A 27,478-nucleotide genomic window follows, 5' to 3' on the forward strand; every position below is an offset into this window, starting at 1 on the left:
AGTGCAGTTTGCATAAGGCAACCAGGCGCTCAAGTGACCGAGGCCCCCAGTTCATGCCAGCCCTTACGCCATGAATTTGTTTATAGCATTATTTGCGTCCTCGTTTGCAGTTGTAATGTGTAAATTCAAGTAAGTAAAGCAAATTATTTCTTTAATGTTCATTTCTCATAAGAAATTATTTTTTTCGCTAACACTGCATAAGCAGTTAGGTTTTTCCTGTATGCTCAGGCTGTGAACATTAACTGAGAGAAACGAATAGCACAGAGGGGAATGTGCTAGGAGCTGCTTGATTCATTACAAACTTTCACCACAATCCTCTACTTCGCAATATATCGGCCATAGAGGCTTTTCATCAGAACATCACGTTCTCTGTTCACAAATGAGTACCGCCCAAATAAACGAGTGTCACAAGCAACTTGTTAATGTCCCTGATATTATAGGAAGTGCCATATTTTGTGGATATACTTGTGCTGTTTGGGGCTGTACTTAAAAAAAACAGCAATTTAGAAGTTAGGAATTTAATAAACACCAATTTAAAATCTTTTATACACACAGGTGACGTCTCCTTGTGGAACAGGCCGTCAATGTGTCGGCAAAGTATTCTTTTTGTTAAATTTTCATAATTAGCCCTATGGACCCTTTTTGATTGTTCATTTAACACAAAAACTCCTCGCGTTTATTAAACTATAATTCAGTGGTATATTTTATGTTATCTGGTGAAAAAACTTAGTAGGTGCTGTTTCCACAGCACATAAGCTATAATTTCCTCACAAGCGTATACAATCTAGCAGTTATTGGTATCTGCTTGCCCTACCCTGTCCGACTAAATCTGTGTTCTTGTAGACATCATGAAGATTACCTCTAAACTTGAAGGCAAGGTTACTTTAAACGTGGTAAAAAAACATTTTTTCGTCAAAGGTTTGCACTTGAGTAGAAGCATACTCAACAGCTCAATAACGCTTCTCCTGGAAATGAAGTACCCTGATTTGACTCGCGTTTTGGGAGGCAGGTCTGGCGTTCTTGCCTATCCTAATTAAAACTATTGGTTTCTTTTATACTCGCCATTAATTTTGTAAATCTTTTAAGTCTGTTTTGAATTTCCTCCTAAGCAAGGTGCAAAAATTATGAAAAATTTTTATACACATTTGTTTTGTGAATATGTCAGCTTATTGTGCTACACAAGAGGGTAGTAATCCTATCAAGTCATCACATTGTTTCCATATCCTGGGCACGCTTTAAATTGATGAAATTCATAGTTCTGTAAGTTTAAATTTTTATTCTTCAAGCACCGAAACTCACACTTCGTACGTCTTGCGTTTAGCTCTTCGCAGGCAGGCAATGATATGTCAATGTTCTACATGACGATCATGAACATCGCTTCAAAACTTTGTACCGGAGCGCCTGTAAGTAGCAATCCACTGTGTTTTTTGGCCAGAGATTTTCTGCTAACACACTCGCTTTGCGCTCAAATTTTTTCTCTTGTCAATAACCTCAACCGATACTCAACTCCACATTACGGGCCGAAAGACGCAGTATGATTGTTAAGTTGAAAAACCGTTGCATTTCTTTTAACAATCGTTAAAGATACTGCGGAGAAATAATACAATTCTCCACAATGATGACGCTTCCAGAGGAAAAATGGAATGTTATGTGTAATTAATTCTGGCATTGTTTATGTGCAAAGTATGGTATGAAAGCTTCCTGCATTTGTACCATTTTGATTGGAACTATAGGACACTGTGGACCGGTCTATCCAAATATTGTTCTTTTTAGTAAAAATTTGTTTTGTGGCTCCTTCTGAATATGTTGACGTTTGTCTGGCGCAAATGGTCCCGCCAGATGATTTAAACTCCGAACGTTCTTGTCAAAAGAATGGGTTGCCGCCGTTTACAACTGCTCGGAGGTGTGGAGTAGCCTGTGGGGTCCGCGCATAAAAATTGGTGTCAACTGAAGAATTCCACTAGTGATACGAAGAGGTGATGCCGACATCTGAATTTTGTTCTTTCACTCTCCATACGTTGTAAAGCTTTATTTTAGGGAAGAGTGGTCTCTTTCTGAAACCAACCCAGCACCCGATCGAAACACGCCAATTTCTATTTCTCCTTTGTGCCCCTTTAACGTTGCCTTTTAATGGAGGTCGACACTCGGTGAAATGCAAAAAATAATATATCTGTTAAAACCAACCAAACAATAACCGTTGCCTGTATGTATCCGGAAGCTAGATCAACTTTTCGAGATTGAAATACGTAAATTGTGCTATAGGAGTTTTCGTACGCTATGCTTCATTGTGAAATGTTTGTCGTTGCTAATATACATGCTGCATGAGCATTACAGAGAAAGCCGCGAAGGCGGTGGGGTCCAAATCTGTTTAAGGGAAGGAAAAGTACACAAGTCCGCGCCTTGTTTCGCACTCTGCTGACATTACGCAATTAGCCACAGGCCTTCCATTCTAAGCTTACACAAAGCCCTGGTCCATAACACTATTTTCTTTCATTTGTAAACTCTGTACGCTCTCTTCCAAATCAGATGCCTCTGTATTCGTAATACTATTAAAATTGGATTGCACAGACAGAAACATCCTTGTGCTCTGCATATCGCAGAAGAACACCTCAGATTGCTGTCCTAAATGGAGCAAGGATGTACTGACTTTCCTATATTTATTTTTCAGTGTGTGCCTCAAAATTCATTTCTGGGATTCTGCGGCGTTGGATGTACGTGCCGACAAGCGAAAGATAACTACCGGTGCCTCTCCGTGTTTGAAATGGAGACAACATGAAAAGAGCAGGCAGCTAGCTAGAACCGAAGACCCAACAGACTGCGTTTAAGACTGAATAAAGAGCAAGTTTTGGGTTGTATACGTCGTTTGCATTAACCGTTTTTAAACCATTAACTAAATGTGAACTTGCGACAATGGCTGTGAAGTATGACGTGCGTGCCACGTGTTGACATGCTGCCAGAGATAGAGGGGGACATAACTGTGAAAAAAAAAGACGCATGCTTCGTCTAACTGCGAACACATGAACACTGATGTAACTACACTACATTGAAATTCCAGTGAAATAGGCCCCAGCCAATTTTCACTCTCTTCTTCGCAATAGCATTCCGCTTGTGCATACCCAGAAGAAAGAGCTGGCGGGAGGCATGCCTGCTGTGTTGTCACCCTTGCCAGTGCGGCACAGTAGGAATATCCACGTGTCAGTGTGCGTGATGGCACACTGGATCCGCCCATGTCCACTATCGGCGAGAAGCTGAAGCGCGCCGGCGGCTCTGATATATGCCCTCCGCGGCTTGTGGCGCACCGTTTGTCAAAGACTGATCCTTTCTTCCGTGTCTTTTTTTTATACTTACAGTCGCAGGTGCTCCGGCGTGATTTCGTGCTGCATTACGCTGTCTGCATATCCCTAGCACCTGTTGCGCGTTCTGACTTCATCGTTCTCCCTCTTCGTACTCAATTCAGCACAGACGGGTTATTGAAAACAAAACGAGTTCTTCAAGAAATGTGCGCGCCTTCCAACCAGTGAGGCGTATTTTTTTCATATATGATTAAGAACGAGAAAGTACTGATCGAAGCGCTTCAGCTGGCTCCTTCATTCTTACAGCCCGTTCTTTTAAGAGCATTTTTAACGTCCACCATATTGAAGCAGCAACGTTAGAAAATCTTTATAATGGCTCAGTTTCTCTTCATTTATTAACTGCTAATGGCCTTCAGTGAAACATCGTATGCACTCGAGCGCAAGCAATGACTATTGGAAATGAGGTACTCTGAGGGCACTGAAAAAATTCTGGCTGCGATGCGTAATAGTCAAGCACGAAATCGGCTGCCTGCCATTAGTGACCACACATGGACTATCTCTAGCACGTGTTATTTTATTTCGATGCAAGATTCGTGCCATTTTAACCATGGGTTGTTGAAACCGACTGCAAAAATTAGGACTTCAATATCGACAAATTTCCGTACAACACTGCATTCACGCCGACGATATGTTCTCATAGAGTCATCTAACTTCTACTTGTGTAAACATAAAATAAACCTAGGCTAAAGGTATTCGTCACCAGCGGCATAATACTGTCATGGGAATGTGTTTGACATAATTAGAATGGGTAAAGGTGGAAGGTAAGCTTCGGGCAGCATCAACAAAAAGACCTTCGCCCTTATTTCTTAGATATTCTCCTTTCACCCGAAATTAAAAATATTGTGGAGCGGATTTCACCGTAATAGCTATGTTTTCTTTCTAAAACCTCAGAAGAGGCTAATTTGCTCCCAATGATATGCCTACCGCCCTATTTCAGAGAAAACCGTCATGCATTTGGTGCACGAAAAGATTCGGGGAGTGCTCTCACGGTGCTGACATTCTATACTTGCTTGTTCCTGTCTGCATGAATAAGACAGATAAAACTGCGCATTAACGAAAGGTTCCGCAACCATCTAAATGCTATTGACAGTTGATGTTACTCGTACCTACTATATGCTCAAAAAATTATGGGTGATGTCTCGATTTTATTCGAGACTACAGGACATATAGCAACAGTACGGGAGACCTCTGATATACATTTAGGAAAGGGCAGACTTGAACGTTGAGTCATCTTCGATAGCTGTCAGAAAGATACAGGAATGATTTTTGGTAAATTTGCCACCGGTAGGCGCTGAGCTCAACTATGAACCGAATTGAATACGAATAGTGTAACTTTGCTGCCAAATGGAATACGAAAAATGTAGTCTAACACGAAGAACAAGTCTGGATCGAATATTTTTACGAAGATTTGAACAAGAATCAAATATTGGTACAACGAATTTACACGGGAAACAGCGAAGCGATAGTTGTGGCCCTGCGTCATGGTGCTAAAACCTTAAGGGGCCTTAAAGGCACCTTTTCAGGAGAGTGCATAAATCCGCTCAAACTTAGCATTGTTTCTTGTTGAACACCTGAGCCAAATTATGAGATTTTTCAACGCTCAACATTGGTGTGCGATGGGAGCGGTTGCACAATATATTTTTAAAACTGCATCAAAATTCTGTTCAGTAGGCTGCTAGCCGCAGAGTATGACCATTACTACTAAGACCTTTTGATTTCGAAGACTTTATTATCCCATCAATTAAGCAACAGTCATTGGCTTATTCAAGATTTTATTTATATGAACCGATTCAAAATCTTCAATACGTCCTGCTGAAGGTGCCATTTAATATCACCATCACGAGCTTCTCATCTGCTGTTCAACATCTGACTCACCTCATGATGCAAATGCCTATTTATCTTTGTTTTTTCAAAATTTTGCTAGTGCCCAGAAAAATTTGTCCCCTAAAAAGCGCACATTCTTAATATACTGCTTTATCCCGAAGTTCTTATAACACTACCACCTGAACTGAGTCTAACGCGCAAGAATATCAAAGTTCCTGGTTATTATTCTGAGGACAAAGGGCCAGCCCTGATTTTGTGTCTTCACGTTATGCTTTTGGTGTAACAAGACCCGTAACATCTCCTTTACCTTTTCGTTTAAACGAGAAATCGTTTTCATGACGTCCGGCGCAAAATATTTGTAGTTTGGCTGCCGTTTCTGCCTTAGTACCTGTCTCATCGGTTTAAGAAAGTGTAGCCGCCATTTTCCTCCGCCTATCTATGAATTACCAAAACTACAAAAACATACCGTTTCCTATTCGTACACATATTCGTACACATGTGCACATATTCATTTACTTTATCTTGGGTTGGTGTTAGTTAAAGCATTGCTAATTTTCTTTTCTTTTCGGCGTCAAACTGCTTTTGACTGTGGCGGCCATATCTGCTCCTGCGGAAGAGTAACAAATAGAAATGAAACAATGTGCTCCGTATCATTTTACGGAAGTGAAAAGCATGGGAAGAAAGGAAAAACTGTAGGGTCCAGCGTCATTAAACCTAGTAGACGTGCGAAAGCATGCATTTGGCCTGGTTGCCTTATAGTTTTGCTTTCCCGGGTAGTCGGCACGTCGGGCGACGATATTAGTTCGATAGTAGTATTAGTTGATGAAGACGACGACGTGCAACGCATAGCGCGAGATTGTTTGTTACACACGGTTTAGTTCAATACGGTTTTATTATAACAGTGCTCTCGCGCAGTGGCCAGCGAAGCTGGCCTGTTCTCGCCGCCGCGGGTTCCAATCCCATTGCGGCAATACTTATTTTAATTATTGATTTATTTATGATTTGGGCAAGGTCACCCTCAAGGTAAAGCTTCACGGAAATTCAGTGAGCCGGTTTGACAAGCATATACTTGATATTAGTAATTACATGATATGAGGACCTCATAATAACAAATTGTGGTGTCTAGTAACCATGTCCTCAGTTAGCATCGTTCTTGGTAATTTCTGCTTGTTCCTTCTAATTTTGTTTTTTTAAGGGCTAGCTGTTTAATAAAGGTGTTTTCTCATTCGGGCAGATCGTCAGTCAAACTAACCATCACGCATCCGCAAACACCAGGCAAAAGAGCAGGGCTCCGGCAGAGCGCGTGCGCCGAAGGAGGGAGAAGAACAAAACGAAAGAAGAAACCGCAAGAGGAAGAAACCCAGGCGGCAGCCGCTCGAAGAAAAATGAAAAGTATTCAGAAATATGGCAGAGGAAATGAATAGGAGTGCGAGTGCTCATGTCGTTGGCGGCGGAGCGGAGAGCAACGCAGCTGTGCAGACAGATGGTGCCAGGGGGCAGACAACGAGGCTGCTGTGTCAAAACAGGGCGCCTGAACATACAGAGCGGAAGCTGCGCAGAAAGAAGGCGTCGCCGATCGCAGATGGTGCCGCCGAGCAAAAATAAATGTATGCGCTGACGGTGGCAGAAAGCCCCAGAAGGCCGACGCTGTGAGCTGTGCTAATAGCAACGACATCGATCAAACGAATCAACAGCGTGTGGAGGTTCCTGCTCGTGGAGCAACTCGAAATCAAGAGACCAGGGGGCGGGAATGTCAAGAATTTGTGGGTGGTACCGGGATAGTAACAACTGATTACAAATGCACAGAGCGTGCTAACACGCAAAAGCAAAAGAAGAAAACGCAAAAAACTGAAGGTGATCATCAGAACCACGGCGGCTCTGATCGCCCTTTAATTTTTTTTTTGTGCTCCTGGTTCAGAATAAAGATATTGCCTTAACTCGACAGCAGTTTTAATGCCTGATTGTTTTTCTTGGGGATGAAGCAGTTTACAAAATGCTTCCAACAATTTATGTTCACTTGCGTAATGCGCCAAACACAGCAAAAGGTGGCGCTGTGCTGTTACCTGTTTTTAGTGCCTGCCGCCTTGCTCTCTATTTCTTCCCACCTTTCTTTAACAAATCGTCTGTTCCCATATCCTCAGGAGCCGCTTCTCTACTTTGCATTGATTTACTTCCTGTTTTTAAGCCGCCACTGTGGCTCAACGGATGCGGTGCTCGGCTGCTGGCCCGAAAGACGCGGGTTCAGTCCAGGGCACGGCGGTGCATATGCCTGTGTGCTCTGAAATATCAGCCGTCCACTATGGCGTGCCTCGAAGCCTTGGTGAATTTTGGATGTCAAACCCTATGAAACGAAACCAAACCAAACTTCCTGTTTAAATACCTGCGGCTTGTCCGACTTTTATTCGCCACTACCTCCATCAGCGCCTCGTTATTTATGTCGCCCAATGTATATATCTGTGTAGAATCCCACTGGTACCTTAAATGCATTATTCACGTACGACGACTTAATTTCTTGGTATTTAGCGGCGCGTAATTTCTTATGCAATGCTTTTAGGCTACTTTGTTTTGTTTTTAAAGCATGCTGGACTTTCCCCATATTATATTTCCTGATGTCGGTTACCTAACGCCTATTTTTTAGCTTTCATAGTTCTAGCAGTCCTATTCTATTTACGTTCTAGAGGGTTTCATGCGGTGGAGTTTTTTTAATCAGGTCTTTCTTCTTCTGAGACAGCTTACTTATCTCCTCCGACTTGCATTGCGCAGTCCGGAATTATATACTAGACACCTTTAGCATACCGTGTACCGTGTTACCGTTTCCTCAACGGAGTACCGGGAGCCCGCGCGCCATCACTGCGCATGCGCAGATCGCCTAGAGGCCGCCAGGTGGCGCCAGGTACCCGGCAGCTGCGCGGAAGCTTTCCGCATCGGGACCAATCAGCTCATGCTTACTGCCGATGGGCGAGATTCCGATACTCCGGTCACGGTAACGGCAACACGGTACGCTAAAGGTGTCTAATGTCATTCTTCACGTGAATAGTAAGGTCGCCGTCCTCAGTTTATGCCGAAGATCTGCTTTTCGCTCTTACCGCTAAATCGTGGTTGTGCTTATGTTTACTAGTTTCCTAAGTTCTATCATTAAATCTAGCTTCATTTGAGGACTGTATGGATTACCGCGACAATACTAAAATGACGTTCAAGGACGGCTTCCTACTTCCGCATACTTACGACGCTCTGGACACCTTGCAAGGAGCAGTAGTTTTTTCCCAGATTTACGCTCCGTGTACTCTTAGATGCTCACAGGTGGAGCCGCCGCGGTGGCTGAGTGATTATGGCACTCGGCTGCTGGCCCGAAAGACGCGGGTTCGATCCCGACCGCGGCGGCTGAATTTCGATGGAGGCGAAATTCTAGAGGCCCGTGTACTGTGCGATGTCAGTGCACGTTAAAGAGCCACACGTAGCCGAAATTTCGGGAGCCCTTCACTACGGCGTCCCTCATAGCCTGAGTCGCTTTGGGACGTTAAACACCCATAAACCGTAAATCTTAGATGCCCACGGATGTTGCCAATCTGACGAAAATAGCATGTGACCCCCGCCTCACCAGAAGCACATCGAGCAGCGGAATGAAAATGAGGCCGCGAATTCAAATTGAATTGCTTAATGTAAACGCGATCAATATGAAACTACAATGTGCAACCTAAACTGCTAACATAGATTAGTCGCATAACCTCGTATGACCGCTCACGCCCCTTTTTACGTCATCATTTCGTATTCGATACATTTCAGTCTTGCAGCGGAAATGAGGGGAACTACGGAGGTGGTGGAAGGGTATCAATGACTTCTTCGTCCTCAAGCCTGGGTGGGTCCAATATCAGCTCTGCCAAAAATCGACCAGGCCTTTCCTGTTCTCGGAAGTAATTCATGAATCTCTGCCACATCCATGTCCATAGTCCAGCTTGCGTGGTTTTAGCAACTGTCCTTTCTGGTGACACAAGATTGACCAAAGCGCTGGAAGAGGTCTTGATGGTTCGGGTGCATGGAAAATTGCAGAAGAAAGCGCATGGTGTGACCACAAACACATCATACGTTCCAGTGGCAGATAGTCAAGGACCGCTACGAGGTAAATAGCCATATAGCGGCGCATTTTCAATCAGAGCCTCTCGCTTTGTATTGAAATCTTCAGTGTTAATGCGTTTTTCTGCACTTCAGCGGGTTCCCAATGCTTTCGCTTCGTCTCATCTTCCCTATCACACAATGAATCGCCGATAAATTTGTCCTCTTCTCCTTTGTTTCACGAATTGACGGCTCCTAGTCCTGACTAAAAAGTGAAAATTGCTGCTGATTATTGTTGCTGAAAATTGTTCTTTTTAAAGCCAGATGGCGCCACAATCATTAGTCATCATTGTGCCTCCATTAGATCACATTGAACGATATAAAACACACTGTAATGTCCCACGGAATGCTTGTATTTAGATCATGCAAACTTCCATGTGCTATTCTAGACTCTCTGCTAGCTATCAGACTGTTTCACATCATGAACGCCTGCAGAGTATGGAAACATGAGCCTGCTCGTCCTGTGGATGATCGTCAGCGACGTGTCAGTACACAAACGGTTTTGAAATGCCGAGGAAGGCTTTTCGGTGTCACGGCTGTCGATAGCTGCGGTGCGGTGACTGCATTCCACTGGAACCCTAGCTTGTGAGTTAGTTTTAAGGCGTCAGTGTAGATTCATGCGCTCCAAGTTTAGCCAACGTATACATGACAAGAAACACAGCATTAGGTTTTCCAGGTCCTTCCTTTCAACTATTTGCCTCAGAAATGTCTAGCAGTGGCATCTCTCTGTCCCATCAGCAGCCTGCATAAAGGCAGTGCAAAATATGCACTTCGTCTGCAGAGAGGTCCGATCACCGCAGCAACTTGCGTTCAGTGGTTAGGAGTCTTCCTGGTTCAGTGCGGCACCGCGCGTGCACTTCTTAGCGAGTGAGAGCATGCCTGAAATTTTACTTTCCGCTCCTTTATCCCCTCGAGCTAATGTAAAACTCTATCTGGTGCGAACAAGTTACCCTTCAGTTATTAGCCATTGGCGATTGACGGCTTCAGTGCCCACCGTTTGTTTGTCACTGCAAAGCTGTTGGCAATGACGTACATACATTATTTTGTTATAACTGCAGATTAATATACGTGCAGAAAAGAGTACGCGATATATGGTTTGTATTTATTTTAGTGCACTATAACTCTAGCCGTATTATATTACCGCTTGTATGTGGCGTCCGATACGCCACTGAAAATTGGACTGAATTCTTCTCTGGTCATGTTTCGTTTTACCGGTAAAAAACGAAATTGCCGGCACGCCTTTTACTCCGACCGCTGCAGTGCACTGACATCTAAACTGTCAGTAGAACTGACATCTGCTTCTGGCGGCTGGGAAATCATATGTCACCGAAAGCAATGCTTTCGAAAAGCACTCAAGTTGCGATTCGCACCGAGTTTCTCGATATTACCCGGAGAAAGCAGACTGCGCTGCTTTTTCTCCACCGCGAAAAGGCAGACGAATACCGGGAAGATATTATTTGATATTTTGCTTGATTTCTGTTGCGCCCGAAACGTCGATTAAGTCTAATAAAAAAAGGTGCTCTTCGGGGTAAACCTCGAATTAAGGCTATGGATGTGTCGTACCAGCATAATACTTACACTAAATTTCTTGAGGAAGTGAGAAACGCACTATTAAAATAGTTGCATCTGCGCGCAGAGAAGAGCGCAGCGGTGCAGCTGCCGATTCATAGGCAGAAACTACTTTTTGTCCACAACACTGGCAAAGCTAAATAACAAACCACCTTTTTCAGCAATTCTCACCATGAATAGTGTCATCAAGAAACTCAAGACGCTGGCGCCAGCTTTTCCTCTAGGTAATATTAAAGAACTGCACTGCAATAAGGGCCCCGGAGTACGAATGGAAACCCTATGTCCAAAGGCCGATCTATCCACTTCTGGAGGGCAGAAGGCCGGTGTATGCACAGAGATTAGAGAGTTCTCTCCCGGACAGCGTCAAAGGACGCGCAATGGGTAGGGGTAGCCTTGGAGTGTGTGCGCGGGTTTAAACGGTCAAGCCTCGCTGATGAAAATGGCATGAGAAAGCAGCCTAGTGAAAGTGGCATGTCACAAAGAAAATCAGTGAATAAAGTTTGTCGCTGAATTAGTTCAGTGACACCTACTTGGCAGAATTCATGTTACTTGTTATAAAATTTTAAACAAGCACTGAAAGATTTCTTTATAAAAACATTTTAGGGAGCTATTGTCTGAAGTTTTGTGTGTGCGTGCTTGCGCCCTGCACATCCCTTGCTATATGAATGTCTTGAAGACAAGATATGTGCAATGTCAATAATAAAAAAAAACGTTCTTATTAGCATATAAAGTATTGTGGTGTCTGTGAAACTGAGTTTAGAGTTACTGTATTCGTCTTGAGAAACGCTTCTGCGTGCCTTCTAAAGGCGCTCATACATGTCGTTCATCTGGTTCGTTGTATAGCCTTTTAAGTAAGTGTCTTAGTTGATTAGTGGTTATTTGCTTCATCATTCAGAAATATGGCATCGCATTGTTAATTCCATCAGCTCTGTCTGTTATTTTTAATGTTACTCGGTTCTGTCTGAAAGAGGAGACTGCATAAACAGATTTTTAACTTCATATTTGGCTATGTTGGTCTCTATTGGCTGAAATTACTGACAGCAGACGGTCGTACGGGTTGGACTACACAACTGTTTAACAGCGAGAAAGAAGGCGCGATCTTTGCAGGGTACAGTTGTTCAGTTGATGACAAGTAAAACAAAGAAACCCGGCAAAATCTACAGACACTGACAAACGATACCTTTATGTGTTGTCATCTACCTCTACTGTTCCTTCTCGCGGGTTCGATCCCGGCTGCGGCGGTCGAATTTTGATGGAGGTGAAATTTTAGAGGCCCGTGTACTGTGCGATGTCAGTGCACGTTAAAGAACCCCAGGTGGTCGAAATTTCCGGAGCCCTTCACTACTGCGTCTCTCATAGCCTGAGTCGCTTTGGGACGTTAAACCCTCATAAACCAAACCATCTACTGTTCCTTCTACAATTTTTCGACGGTTCAGAAATTTCAGACGAAGATTGGATGCACGCATAAGTGGCGCAATGATCTTGTACAGATTTTCCTTCCTTTCAATAGGTTGATGATAATGGAAACAAGCACGCGGACATTTACAGAGCTTACCGATTATACCCTCTTTGTGCGACCCTGTGTACACGAAGGGAAATAGGCTTATTTTACTAAAAGATGCAAACGGCGCTCACGCAGTTTTAAGAGAATTAGCTCTTACCCATCGCGTTTAGAGATTTCGTGGGGTCTGCTACCACCCTGAGATCACAGTGCCGTCTGTGGCAGCAACAAGAAAACAGCACATCTTGCATTCTTGCATTGAGTCTTGTAGCGCTATCTACAATAGCATTGTAGAAACAACCACCTGCCGCGTTCCAATGATGACCTCTCGGTGCAATGTGGTGGGTAGGGTGGAACTATGTGAGAATGACGTCGGGATGAAATGGTGGCATAATTTCGGTTTCTCGAATCTAAGGTCGCGTTCATTAAAATTGGTTGTGCCTTCAAATTCCTTTCCCCCTCCCCTCACCAAAAGATATCCTAAAACGGATAGGAAAACAGTACCGTTACGGGACCGCTATACATGTATACATTCGTTCCATATATAATCCGATAACAAGGGGCACCCATCCGGGGACAGTTGTGTACCGAATTTGATAAGCAAATTAAACCGTGTGGGTTGTGAGCCGCTGCGGTGGCTCAGTGGTTATGGTGCTCGGCTGCTGACCCAAAAGACGCGGGTCGATCCCAGCCGTGGCGGTCGAATTCCGACGGAGGCGAAATTCTACAGGCCCGTGTACTGTGCGATGTCAGTGCACGTTAATGAACCCCAGGTGGTAAAAATTTCCGGAGCCCTTCACTACGGCGTCCCTCATAGCCAGAGTCGCTATGGGACTTTAAACCCCATAAAACCAAACCAGAAATAAAACCACAATTAAATAATAGGTAAACATTGTATACATGCAATTACAAATTGAAGAATGGTGAGTTGGGCGAGTTGGATGTAGTTTATTTTGACGGTAAAATTCAGCGCGAGCGGACGAAGGACACAGAAAGGGGACAGAAGAAGCGCTGTCTCGCAACTATGTTTTATTAGGAAGGAACGCAAAAATATATACATATACAAAAAAACGACACAGGTACGATAGGTACGGAGTACACAGATAGCGACGAGGGCACTATCACCTCCAACGTTCGAAAACCCGAATGCACTGGGTCACAGATCAGAAAAGGTTGTACATCAAGAGGCATCTAAAAAACCAATCTCATTTTCATATAACGCGACCGAGGGAGTGCTGACACAGACATCTTTTTCTTTTCGATGAAATATGCCTCCATTATCTCTCGAGTGCGCTGGTTGCGATGCCGGTACAACACAGTGGGTTTTTTTTTTTGAAATCGGCTTTGCACACCTCTTTATTTTTCTTGGTGTACTCTGCACAGTGTTGAGCGATGCTTGAACGAACGGTGTCTGAAGAAAGGTTATCGTGTTCCATGAGACGAACCTTCAAGCATCGCCCGGTTTGTACATAATAATAATTGGTTTTTTGGGGGAAAGGAAATGGCACAGTATCTGTCTCATTTATCGTTGGACACCTGAACCGCGCCTTAAGGGAAGGGATAAAGGAGGGAGTGAAAGAAGAAAGGAATAGAGAGTTGCCGTAGTGGAGGGCTCCGGAATAATTTCGACCACCTGGGGATCTTTAACGTGCACTGACATCGCACAGCACACGGGCGCCTTACCGTTTTTCCTCCATAAAAACGCAGCCGCCGCGGTCGGGTTCGAACCCGGGAACTCCGGAATAGTAGTCGAGCGCCCTAACCACTGAGCCACCGCGGCGGGTGACCAATTTTCGCAAAATGTGCTTCCTGCTCGTCGTTACCGGTTTGTACAATATACACTTTTTTCCAAGAGAGCGGTATCTCATAGACAACACCGCAAACACAACCTAAAAATGGGGAGCGGTGACGCACTGTGCACACGAGCGGGCTGATGTTACGCCGCCTATCTAATCTACTTTTTCTCCTGGCACAAAGGTGTTGCACTTTAAACGGTGCTGTGCACACGACGTCAACTCCAAACCTCCTTCCAACATTCCTAAGGTAGTGAGACATGCGATGGAAATACGGAATTTCCATGGTTTTCTTCTTTTTTTCTTCGTTCTTCTTCCTCACCGTTCTTAGGGTTCCCGGAACGACCACACTTTACCGTGGAAAGGAGCTTCTCACACGCTCTTGAAATGACCGAGTCTGGAAACCCTGCGGCTGCAAGCCTTTGTACTTGAAAGAAAATACCTTCTGGAACGCTATGCGCACAAGACTTGTCAAGTGCGGAGCGTAAACACGAGAGAGCGATACTAATCTTGACCAACTTTGAGTGCGCTGATGAAAAGTTCAATATCGGCTTCTTGGACCTAGGTCTGTTCACCCAACACGCGTACATGCCCCTCCTTGAACCTGAGCCTCAGGTCGAGAAACTGGAGCTCGTCGTTCACAGGTACTTCTAATGTGAACTTAAGAGCTATGGAATTCTCTTTAAAAACCTTCAAGACGTCTACAGTACGCCTCGCCTGTCCATCCTTTTCAACCAGTACAAGAAAATCGTCCACATACCTCCAAATCCGTAATGCCAGACCATTAAGGTTACGGGAGATGGCCTCATCCACTTTTCCAAGGAAGATGTTGCTGAGAAGCGGAGCTACACTGGACCCAATGCATACGCCCTGTTTCTGAAGGAAAATTTCATCTCGTCATCCTACAAACGTCGTATTTAGGTAGAACGAAAGCAGCTCCAAAAATCTCTCAACCGAAATCCCACTTCTACCTATGCACTTCGTCGTTGTGTTCGGTGATACACTCCTTTACTGCAACCATGAGTTTGTCATGCGGAAGGGAGTAGTACAAATCCTCTACATCAATACTGAACCCAAAACACGTTCCTGGGTTGCTATCCAGAAAGTGCTGCACAGCTGTTCCCGAGTTCCAGACCCCAAAAGGGTCGGCAACTGTTAACTGGTCGAGTTGCTTTTGCAAAAATCCGGACACAGCGTGTTGCCAGGTGTTACGCTAGGAAATTATGGTGCGAAAAGAGATGTCCGGTTTAAGCGTCTTGGCAGCAAAAAGAAACCTCAAGTAGCGACAGTTTAGCCTTTTTTACACCGGTGGCGAGCTTCTCAAGGTTCATCCTGGATAACAGTTCCACAGTACCGCCCTTTACTTCATCGCACTTGACTGTCACCTGCTTAAAAATCTTAGCAAGGGCGAATCGTGCCTTCTCCGAGTACGCATTCTCCGGCATCACTACGAAAAACCTCTCTTTATCGCATACGACTAGACGTAGGCTACTGCTCTCAAGAAACTCGGCCGTAGCACGCAGGCTTCTTGAATTCCGCGGCCTACCTACAGTTCTTGTCAACGCGTCGACGCGCTCCACAGCACAGCGATGTCGGTCTTCCTCGGCTACACAGCTAGTGATGCTCTTCACCAAGGCCACCTTCTCGGGAGGCGATATCGGAGGCTCCAGGCAAAACTCTGGGCCCAACTTCAGCACGTCAATATGCCGCTGTTTTTAGTAGGCAACGACTTCACCCCACTCTTCAGGGTTTTAATATATTTGTAAGAGTGGAGAATTCATTCGGCTACTCAGCGTTAATTCAAATGCAGTCGTATCTACGTGTTCCCACAAATCTACACCAAATATATTTAATCATATATTAAAAGATTCTTCTCTATCAGTTTTGGTTCCATGATATCTGCAAAAACAATGCACGCTTTAACATGCCCACTCTATTATGACGCATATTATGGAAAATACGTACATGACAGCATTTTTATTCAAGAAAATATAACAAATCTTCTCATGGTAAAACACAAGGCTACGTTCACTTGTTCGGCTGGTGAGAACAAAAACCTGACTAGAAAAAGGAACCTACGGGGGAAGCAGCTCCAAGCGTCCCTATAATTACGTAGTTCCTGAAACGTTGACCACGGAGAGCACAATGAATATTATCTGACTTCCAATAGCACTTAGGCTGCACAAGCTATGAGGTTTTTAAACATTCTGGTAAGAACAAATGCAGAGTACCAGATACGCATGGAAGAATGCGGTTATCCCACAACTGAAAACATGCCTTAACCCTGCCAGTGGGCTTCTGTCACGAGGACTATGTCGGCGGGGGCAGCAGGGCTCTGAGCAACGTGCTGTCTGTGGCGATGATATGAAGCAAACAAATCCTCCTTGCAGTCTTTGGCGTTATTCGTTCTGCAGGAAGTGACCGCCAATGGCCACATGACGCACGCAAGCTGGAACTGAAGCCCGTGTGCGGTTAGCTGCAGGAGGAGATGTTGCTTTGTTGATACGTTTGGCAAATGTATTTTACCAGTACAGCAAAATATCACCTGTTTTTGTTCTCTCACACTTCCAAATGGACCTCAGGTGTCATAAAAACTTCGCGAGGGCTTTTTTCTAGTTCGGGTCAACCCGACCACAACACCGTTATATCATTTCAACTAGAATGTTCTTCGTGAGGACTAGTAGCAACATCATAAAAGAAGTGGCATTACATAAGAAATGTCGCCTTGCGTAATGCTAAACTCTTCAACATAGGTTTTACCCAGAAGAAATTCAACGCACAATAAAAATTGACGTACATGTATATCGAATAAGATCGAAAGACGCACTCGCTCAGTGGTAAGAACAAAACAGACAAATGCCAGCAAAATGAATCCGCCCAGTTTCATAGTTTCGTTATCGTTCCGTGTATTCAGCAGGTCTGAAGAATGAGGTAGCCGTACTATTTTACATATAGGAATAGTCTCCGTTTTGTGCCACGCCATTACAGCCTTAACACATGCGCTCATATATATCGTAGGTTTAATTAATTTATTTTTCTTAAGAGAAAACACACTATTGCGAAGCTTCGTTTCAATTGAGAATGCGGAATATAGCCTTTACTATCAAGATGCATTTCAGGCTGGTGCTTCTAATAGAAATTACGAGTCAGTTTCATTTATTGAACAGCAAAGCTGAATGCACTTGCTTTGCAAGTGTGGCACAGTTGAACCCATCGCAACGCTCTGTAGAGGCCATGCAAAAGAAAGCTTTATTGATGTGAGCGAACGCGGTCAACTTCAGCCATGTTTTCAATATGAACTTTTGCACGTGCAATTAATGCCACGCTGCAGTTCTAAGTGTTAAGTTCCGCTACTGTTTCTCAGACCTATTACTCAAGACGTCGTTTATGCGGCATATGTTAACGAAAAACGTCTTTTTTTTCAGCATCAACGTGCATGTGACTCAGCATGACGTTTTGAAACAAAAAATGGAAATTTTTCGAGCTAAAGAAACGTATATCTAACATCTGAAACGGTGCTGGAGTTTCCTTGCTATAGATGGTGGATTTTGCGACAGTTGACATTGAGTCTTTGGGAATTAACAGACCAGCAGTTCTAAGAAATCACTGGTTCCACTTACTTGCTTAAATTAAGCCCAGGGAGGCATGAATGTGCATCTCGATGCACAAATGTGCACCAAACAAAATTTCGGTGAACCGAAATGTGCACCACTGGGCACTGCTGGAAACAAGGGAACATTTAGCAAGCAATATAGTTTGGCCATATATTACATTAACTATTTAAATCAATTTTTTCTTAAACCAAACTGAGACCTGACGAACTTGGATCCCAGCATTATTATTCAGCTGACTATTCTAGCTCGTAATGCAGAGGCTGAGCCCAAGTGCGTTAAATATGAGAGCAGGGACTCTCATACGTGCCGACCCATTTATGTTCCAGTGCCTGTGATGTGTAGATAGACGGCAATATATCCCCATTGTGACGTATATTCCGCTAAAGCCGTCTGATATATCGATTTTCGCAATTTTATTGACTCAATAGCTGCCCTGGCTACATTGTAACTGCCTTCCCAATCACTTTTGATTTAAGTTTTAATATAGCAATTACCCATATCGCCGTTTTCTATTTGAATGCGCAGTTTTTAAAACATACGGATCTCTGGCACACCTATCTTTTCAGCCTAATCAAAGCCGGAAATGAATGTTACACTAGAAATATTCAGAATATGTGTAAAACGCAAAACCTTTGTGCATCGTGCTCCGTCTACTTCAATGAGAATAACTACTGCGAATGCAATTTTTTTTTTACCTTGCCTTACCACCCCTCTCTACATAGGCGCGACAGTTTCTATTCATGAATGTGGGCTCTCAGTATTGAAAATTCTGGAAGAGATATTTTAGACTGTTATATCAAACACCTTCACGCCCAGTAATGCTGGCCATCAAGGCTATTGAAGGTTTGTCGTAACCGCAGTCCTACTTGTTTACTTGAAACAGAGAGGCTCATGAATTCAGAAGTTGGTAACATGAAAACGCTTTGAGTAGCCCCAGTTGCCGTCTTTGTTTGTTTAAGAACAAGAAATGGCATTCGCAATGCGCCCAGGCACTTTCAAACCACAGACCCATCTGGAAATAGCAGTTTCTTTTATATCTTAGGGAAGAAAACTGAGTGAATAGCTCGAGAGGATATGATTTAACACAAAGCAGAAAACATCGCTGAGATGCTGCATTGCATACTTGGCCTCCGCAAGCTGTCTGGTGCCCTACCAACCAAGTGTGTGAAGATGAGAGTGATAACCTGAGTGAGGTTTAACTAAGCGGACATAGTGCGCCCCATGCTATCAAACATAGAAGGGTCGAAGTACCACGCTCTATGCTATGGTAGGCAGTTGAGCTGCGTAGCATGCATCCACTTGTCCTTGGATTGTTTCACATTGACCAGGCAGTGCCCCAGGTCTTGCTCATAAATCCTATTCACACGTGGACATATATACCGGTGCAGAATTAAAGTGGCAACAGAGGCTTCATATCTATGTCACTGATGTCCGCTGATATCGTTCTTAGCGGCTGTTAAACGGCCCAAAACAGAATTTAACACAGCAGGTCAAGTTCAGTAGGCGACGCGCTTAATAAGGTAATGACGAAAATAACTGTAATTAATTAGACGTACCAAGCCCAAAACATTGACAGAAAATAGGGAGCTAATGCCTCAATCCTGCAAAACACTCAACACTAACGGAACGATGTCCAGCCTCATATCTGATTACTTCTCGGTAATTGGGATTCTAGACTTCACCTTTAGGAAAAGCACGCCTCCTTTATTTCCTCGCCCACATGCCCCCTCCGGCACAATTTACGATGCTTAAAGTCCGAGTTTTTTATAACGACGTAGCACCACGACTCACGCTCGTCTAAATACGACGAAGAGGTACCCGGCAAGTGCCAAGCAAAACTCATCAGTGTCCCGGGCTAAGCGGACGTGGCCTTTCCAGCGCCTACTTCGCTAACTGCAACAAGCGTGGCCGCCGATGCTGCAAGGTTAAGCAAAGGTGTGTCCAGAATCCGCCAATCGCATGTAGATAGGGATTTAAAGAGAGACTGAACCTACCGCATACCTCAAATATTCCAGGCCCGAAGCTCATGCTGACGTGTATGCATAAATACGAGAAGAACGGACTACTAATTAGGAATATTAAGTTTTCACTCGAGGTCACTAAGAAGAAACAAATGTTTAGTTGCTATAGCGACTGCAGCGGATAGGCGGTGGTCCCAGGTTCGATTCTGGGCTCGAACAGCGAACCGCGACAAATTTCGCGTCAACTTAGAAATTTCGGTGAAAGCTGTATAGCTTTTTTTTTGTGCCGTGTGGCTGCACTTGGGTGGATGCAATGATTCCCATAAAACAATGGGTCAATACTGTTCGCAGTTTGAGTTTATCAGTTCACCCTCACCGTACACACTAAAAATGAAACTGCCAGTAGAGTAATCGCAATAGGACATGGTTTAATTCAACTCCAATGCTCCAAATATGAAATTCCTTGCATGAGAATATGTCTCGCTGATGCTGTCATCAGATTTTTTGCGGTACGTGGAAAGGTACAAAAACTATAATACCTGGTCTCATTCCGTTTCCAAACAAGAATAAATTTTGTGCAACTCCCCATGGCGTTTTATACAATGGCCACTTGTCCAACTTATCAGCTTGAATATTGTTTTACATTATTTATGCCTATGTATGTAAGGACCGGGAGCGCACTTAACAAAGTCTGTTATCCGTACGCTCATACAAACAGTTTAGTTTGTTTATCATGGTATTGAGACTTAGGCTAATGCAGTTCGTCATTGCTGAAAAAATGTCGGACGCCGGCTGTTCCATGACGATGCCGTTCTTCCGGTACCACAAGATCACTTGAAGATCTCGTGTATTACTAGCTCGGAGTTGACTACTGCATTCTTTCGACTCTGAACACGTTTGCGAAAGGTGGAACTTCATGTACTGAGCAGGTGCACAATTTGCTCAGGGCGAACCACAAAATAACAACTGTTCCGCTATGGTCGCGGTTCGAAAAACCTACCATATTGATTGTTTACATTTCACAAGTGACATCTTGACTTCAATTCTGCTTTGACCTGAAGTGTCCGTGCGGTGTCTAAAACAATCAAATTACCGTTCTAATATGACACCTGCAATCTACATCAAAACTCGTGTTCAGTAACTGTGCGCGGTGCCGGAGCTGGCTTCATATCATCTCGGCGAGGCCGGAATGGCGGTACGAGTACTCGCGCCGAAGGGCGCAGCCGTTTGTTCGATAGATTTCTTCGTTGCATTTTGATATGGCTATGTGAAACGCGGTGTTTTCAGGGTGCAGAAATTATAATGAAACTGCATCAGTCGCAAGCTTGTGTGAAGCGCAGTATATGACGTGATGGTAGCTGCTTTGGTAGGTTCCATACCAAAAGCTTTACGCGTATAGCTTATCAAGCTGGTGGCAACGTCGCTGCTCGGAATGCATTAACAGTGCGATTTCCTTAAAAGCTAACAAAGCCCGCGTGTGGTTCGATGAGAGTTGTGCTCCGTTCCAAAGCATGTTTGCAAGGCTGCTGTCGTAAGGCAGTCTCGTTCGAACCGTCGTGCGACGAACACCACAGAGGCCGGCTTTCCTCCCCACGTGCCCGTCGTCATCTTGTCGTTGGACGGACGGCGGCATCTGCATCTTTGCATTCTGGACTCCAACCCTGATCGCGCCAGCCATAATCGCTTTCGTGGGACCCCATCATTTCCCGCGCAGCTTCAGCTTCACTGAGACGTTTTCGCGGGTGACTGTCTTTGTACATACTACACCTTGGCTCTGGTCGCAGCCGCTCCTTTGCGGCATATTTCCCTGCCACCGCGCCGCTACCCGACTATGCGGCGGCCACGACGAGCGCCTGATGCTTGGCTTCCTTTCCGCGCCTGTGTGCCCGCTACGCTGCAACCTGCATAGCCCGACCTGTCATGCTTGTTGGTCCTACGAAAGACCGTTGGGTGTGTACGCCCCCCTTTGTTACACTCGCTTCTAGGGGCGATCTTTTTATGGATTACCGCACTCCCCCAAACAGCTTCTACAGAAGCGTTCGCACAGGGGTTCCACGCGCTGCGGCCGTGCTGCGCAGCGGCGGTGGTCGGTGTTTGAGGTGGATCGTGCATCGAGGTATATCCACAGTGATGGTCTTGAGCTCCGGGGTGGGTTGTGACAGCTATGCATGCCGGGAGTGGCAGTGAGTGCGGACGTGTCCACCAGAACGGCGCCGCTGGATCCTCAAGCCGCTGATGCTACCGACACGTGTCACCGTACTGTGTGGACGCATCATCCGGGATTATGCCGCCTGGTTCCTCAGGCGGATCCCTGTTTTATTCTACCTCCATCCCCCTGAGCGTTGGAAATGTGTTACTTTACTGTGCTACTGTATAAAGCGTGATGTGCACTGTAATAAAAATTTTTCATCGCATCACTTCAGTTCTTGCTCAAAGTATCGCAGGTTTACCAGGTTCAAGATGCAGCGATGGCGTAGAGGTAGAACATCCGCCTCGCGTGCAAGAGGACCGGGGTTCAAATCCTGGTGCCGCGCAATTCTCCACCGGGTTTAAAAAAAAAAAAAATCCGCGTGTCGATGGAATTGCATAACCAGGCCTGGAGTGCGGCCTTATCTCGGTGACCAGAACCGACAACGCACTCTCTCACCAGAGCAGGATTTGGCCACCCTGGTGTAGTACTTGGCCACAACCTTCTATGATCAAACCAATTAACCCTCGGCCCTCAGTCCCCAGCGGCTGCAGAGCAACTGACCACGGCGGCGGTCAGACCTGTGACGCAGCGGAGGGTGCTAAGAATCTCTGGCTCCGGACAGGCCGTCATTGGAATCTGAACCTGGCAACGTTTAACGCTAGAACTTTAGCTAGTGAGGCTAGCCTAGCAGTGCTGTTCGAGGAACTAGCGGGAATTAAATGGGATGTGATAGGGCTTAGCGAAGTTAGGAGGACAGGTGAGGCGTATACAGTACTAAAGGACGGACACATACTGTGCTATCGCGGGTTAGAGGGTAGACGAGAACTAGGTGTGGGTTTCCTCATTAATAAGGATATAGCTGGCAACGTAGAGGAGTTCTACAGTATTAACGAGAGGGTAGCAGCTATAGTAATTAGGCTGAATAAGAGGTACAAGCTGAAAGTGGTGCAGGCATACGCACCCACATCCAGCCATGATGACCAGACCGTTGAAAGCTTCTATGAGGACGTAGAATCAGCAATGAATAGAGCAAAATCGCAGTACACTGTACTGATGGGCGACTTCAATGCGAAGGTGGGCAAGAAGCAGGCTGACGACCACGCGGTAGGTGACTATGGGATAGGCTCTAGAAATAGCAGGGGAGAGTTATTAGTCGAATTCGCGGATAGAAATAATTTACGGATCATGAATACCTTCTTCCGCAAACGAGAAAACAGGAAGTGGACCTGGAAGAGCCCCAATGGTGAGATTAAAAATGAAATAGACTTCATACTATGCGCTAAACCTGGCATCTTTCAGGATGTGGCCGTCCTCGGAAGGGTGCGTTGCAGCGACCATAGAATGGTAAGGTCTAGAATTAGCCTAGACTTGAAGAGGGAACGGAAAAAGCTAGCGAAGAAGAAGACCATTAACGAGTTAGCCGTAAGAGGGAAAGCACAGGAGTTTAGGATAGCGCTGCAAAACAGATACTCGGCTTTAACTGAGGAAGATGATCTTGATGTTCATTCAATGCACGATAACCTGACATCAATAATTATGGAGTGCGCAGTAGAAGTAGGCGGTAGGACAGTTCGAAAAGATACCGGGAAGCTATCTCAGGTGACGAAAGATCTGATTAAGAAGCGCCAAAACATGAAGGCATCTAACACTACCGATAGAATAGAACTAACGGAGCTATCAAAGTTAATAAATAAGCGCAAGGTAGCCGACATAAGGAAGTTTAATATGGAGAGAATCGAGCATGCTCTAAAGAACGGAGGTAGCCTAAAAACAGTGAAGAGGAAACTAGGCATAGGTAAAAACCAGATGTATGCATTAAGAGACAAGCAGGGCAATGTCATTAGCAATATGGATAAGATAGTTAACGTAGCCGAAGAGTTCTACACAGACCTGTACAGTAGCCAATGTAATCAGAACGCTAATGAGAAAGACAGCAGTGCACAGCAATGCGTCATCCCGCCAGTAACGAAAGATGAAGTAAAGAAAGCCTTAGAAGCAATGAAAAGGGGAAAAGCAGCTGGGGAGGATCAGGTAACAGGAGATCTGTTGAAGGATGGAGGGGACATCGTGCTAGAAAAACTAGCCACCCTGTATACGCAATGCCTTATGACCTCGACTGTACCAGAAGCTTGGAAGAATGCAAACATTATCTTAATTCATAAGAAGGGAGACGCCAAGGACTTGAAAAATTACAGGCCGATCAGCTTACTATCCGTTGCCTACAAAGTATTTACTAAGGTAATCGCTAATAGAGTCAGGGCAACGTTAGACTTTAATCAACCAAATGATCAGGCAGGTTTTCGTAAAGAATATTCTACAATAGATCATATTCACACCATCAATCAGGTGATAGAGAAATGCGCAGAATATAACCAACCTCTATATATAGCTTTCGTTGATTACGAGAAAGCATTCGACTCAGTGGAAACCTCAGCAGTCATACAGGCATTGCGTAATCAGGGGGTAGAAGAGCCTTATGTCAAAATACTGGAAGATATATATAGCAACTGCACAGCTACTATAGTCCTCCATAAAGTCAGCAATAAAATTCCAATAAGGAAAGGCGTCAGGCAAGGAGACACGATCTCGCCAATGCTGTTCACCGCATGTTTGCAGGAGGTATTTCGAGGCCTGAATTGGGAACAGTTGGGAATAAGAATAAATGGAGAATACCTAAATAATCTGAGATTTGCTGATGACATTGCCTTGCTGAGTCACTCAGGAGGTGAACTGCAAATCATGATCAACGAGTTAGACAGGCAGAGCAGATCGATGGGTCTAAAAATTAACATGCAGAAAACCAAGGTAATATTCAACACCCTAGCAAGGGAACAACAGTTCACAATTGGCAGCGAAAGCCTAGAAACTGTGCCGGAATACGTCTACTTAGGGCAGGTAGTGACAGCTGATCCGGATCATGAGAGGGAGATAACTAGAAGGATAAGAATGGGGTGGAGCGCATATGGCAAATTCTCGCAGATCATGAGTGGCAGTTTACCAATTTCCCTCAAGAGGAAAGTGTACAACAGCATAATCTTACCGGTACTCACCTACGGGGCAGAAACGTGGAGGCTAACGAAAAGAGTTCAGCTTAAGTTAAGGACAACGCAGCGAGCCATGGAAAGAAAAATGATAGGTATAACGTTAAGAGATCGCAAGCGGGCAGAGTGGGTGAGGGAACAAACACGGGTTAATGACATCCTAGTCGAAATCAAGAGAAAGAAATGGGCTTGGGCAGGGCATGTAATGCGAAGGCAAGATAACCGCTGGTCTTTAAGGGTAACGGAGTGGGTTCCAAGAGAAAGTAAGCGTAGCAGGGGGCGGCAGAAGGTTAGATGGGCGGATGAGATTAAGAAGTTTGCAGGCAAAGGGTGGATGCAGCTGGCAAAGGATAGGGTTAATTGGAGAGACATGGGAGAGGCCTTTGCCCTGCAGTGGGTGTAGTAGGGCTGATGATGATGATGATGATGACCAGGTTCAAGAAAAGTTCCAACGAAATTAGAGGAATAAAAAATCTGTTTTCCGAATAAGTAAAAATTTCCATAATTTTCTCAATGACACCAAAATCTTTGTAAAATTAATTCTCAAAGGCTACCATTAAAACGTACCTTTGGGCACAAAAAACATTCCCTCAGCACCCCGTATCATATTCCTGAATGAACTACTAAATATTTCCGTTGCGCCCAGAAAAAAGCCTCCCTAGGCGAGTACAAGTTCTTTCGTTTTGAAGTAAAAAAGAATTCTTATCATGGATAGCATTAGAGGATAACCGATTTTATGCCATCCGGGCATATGTTAGGCAGGTTCGTGTTCAGTCTGTAGGTCTGGAGAAAAATATAGATTTTTTGACAAAATAGTTCTTTATTTCACTCAAATTATGCCACGATTACAAGTCATTCTTGCGTCGCCGTTTGTGCATACCGAACGATATGACATACCGTGTAAAGCCCCACGAAATGCTTGCATTTAGAGCATGCAAACGTGCCTGCACTAATCTGGAACTCTCTTTTAGCTGTCAGAGCGTCTCGCATCTCAACTTGCGGAGAGTCGGAAACCATGAGCCGGCTCGTCCTGGGGGCGGTCAATCGTCAGTGACGCGTCACTACTGTGACGTGTTTTATAAGCCGGAGGAGCTTTCTTGGCGTCACTTGCGCCTGTAGATCGCTAAAGGATCCTTCCGTCAGCTCTCCATCTCTATAAATACGACATCCGCGCGGTATACCTCCCCGGCAGAGCGTCAGGACTGTGACGCCATGTCTCGCTATCATGACGTGCTTTCGGAACAACTTAAAAATCCATCGATTGCCTCCCTTTTCGACTTTCCCTCTAAGTCGTCAGTGTTTACACCATCGCGTACCTTTCGCCACAACTCTTCACATTTTCAGATTCGCAATAACCTCCTCATCGCCGTCACTGAAACTCCCGTGGACGGAAATGGATTCTCGGCATTCAGCGACAACCTCCATACCAAGTTTCCGCATTTTTCCAACCGCAATGGCGTCTAGCAGGAGTATTCAAAGTCTATACCTGCATCTGTGTCAGGTATTACTTGCCCGGCACTTACAGCCCTGTCCACAAGTGCGTCCGCTCGTGCCTGGCCTGCCATTGCTGTAAAGCGCTACCTCCTCGCTCAGCTGGTGAATTCCAACCACTAGCCTGTCCCCGTTTGAAATTAACTTTCGCATCTATCGTTAGCTGCCTAACGATGGTGAATGAGCGCGTTATGAAGAGATTAAAATTGCGGTTCTTAACCTTAGATATACAGATGTTTCTAGTGGTGCAAAAGTTTTTTTTATTCTTTAAGACTTTTTTGACGATTTCTCAAAAGAAATAGTTCGATGTGCGTCACCTGTCGGCAGGTTACAAGTAGAAACCTAGCCCAAATTTCCTTCGCCGTAGAAATCCCAAGATCGTCTAACCACACAGCTAAAGTAAGAAGTACCACTCCTCAATATGCTGAAAGTAAACTGACTCATGAAGCAAGGAATAGCTATGCCTCATGTAGTATCTGTTTGATTTGCTAAGCGGCTGACGACCAGTTGATGTTGTGTTCTTCATTTTCCTGTCATAACAATACCAGAACACAACAGTCCGTCTAATACCTGACGGCCTTCTTTGGATAGTTCGATAATCGCATACTCTTTGCTGATGCGTCATGTAAGGGTCTCTGCTCACCGTGTCTGGACGCGTCGCGTGATTGTCCCAGTAATACCGCATTAAACGACTGAAGCACGTTGGGCTTTGCCTGGTCCTTAGTGATAAAGCGCTCACGACTCTTTTTACGTGTTATGAGGAGCAGCGATGACAGGTGCTGCTCTAACGCAGGTATGCCTTGCGCCACCCATAAGGTGCCCCCAAAGGCGTACATGAATCTCATCATCCAGGTGGAACTTCCGGAAGGGTGTCCCGACCACGAAGCCATTAACGGTGCGTGGCAAGCACCGTTGACCAATAAAATGAGGAGACATTTAAGCTCCGCCTTAAGGATATGACGGCAGAGCGGGATGGGTTAATTCCCGTATATGCAGAATGTCATTCTCTACTTTACATTCATAGATGCCT

Source organism: Amblyomma americanum, chromosome 2, assembly GCF_052857255.1.
Source record: "Amblyomma americanum isolate KBUSLIRL-KWMA chromosome 2, ASM5285725v1, whole genome shotgun sequence".
Lineage (NCBI taxonomy): Eukaryota > Metazoa > Arthropoda > Arachnida > Ixodida > Ixodidae > Amblyomma > Amblyomma americanum.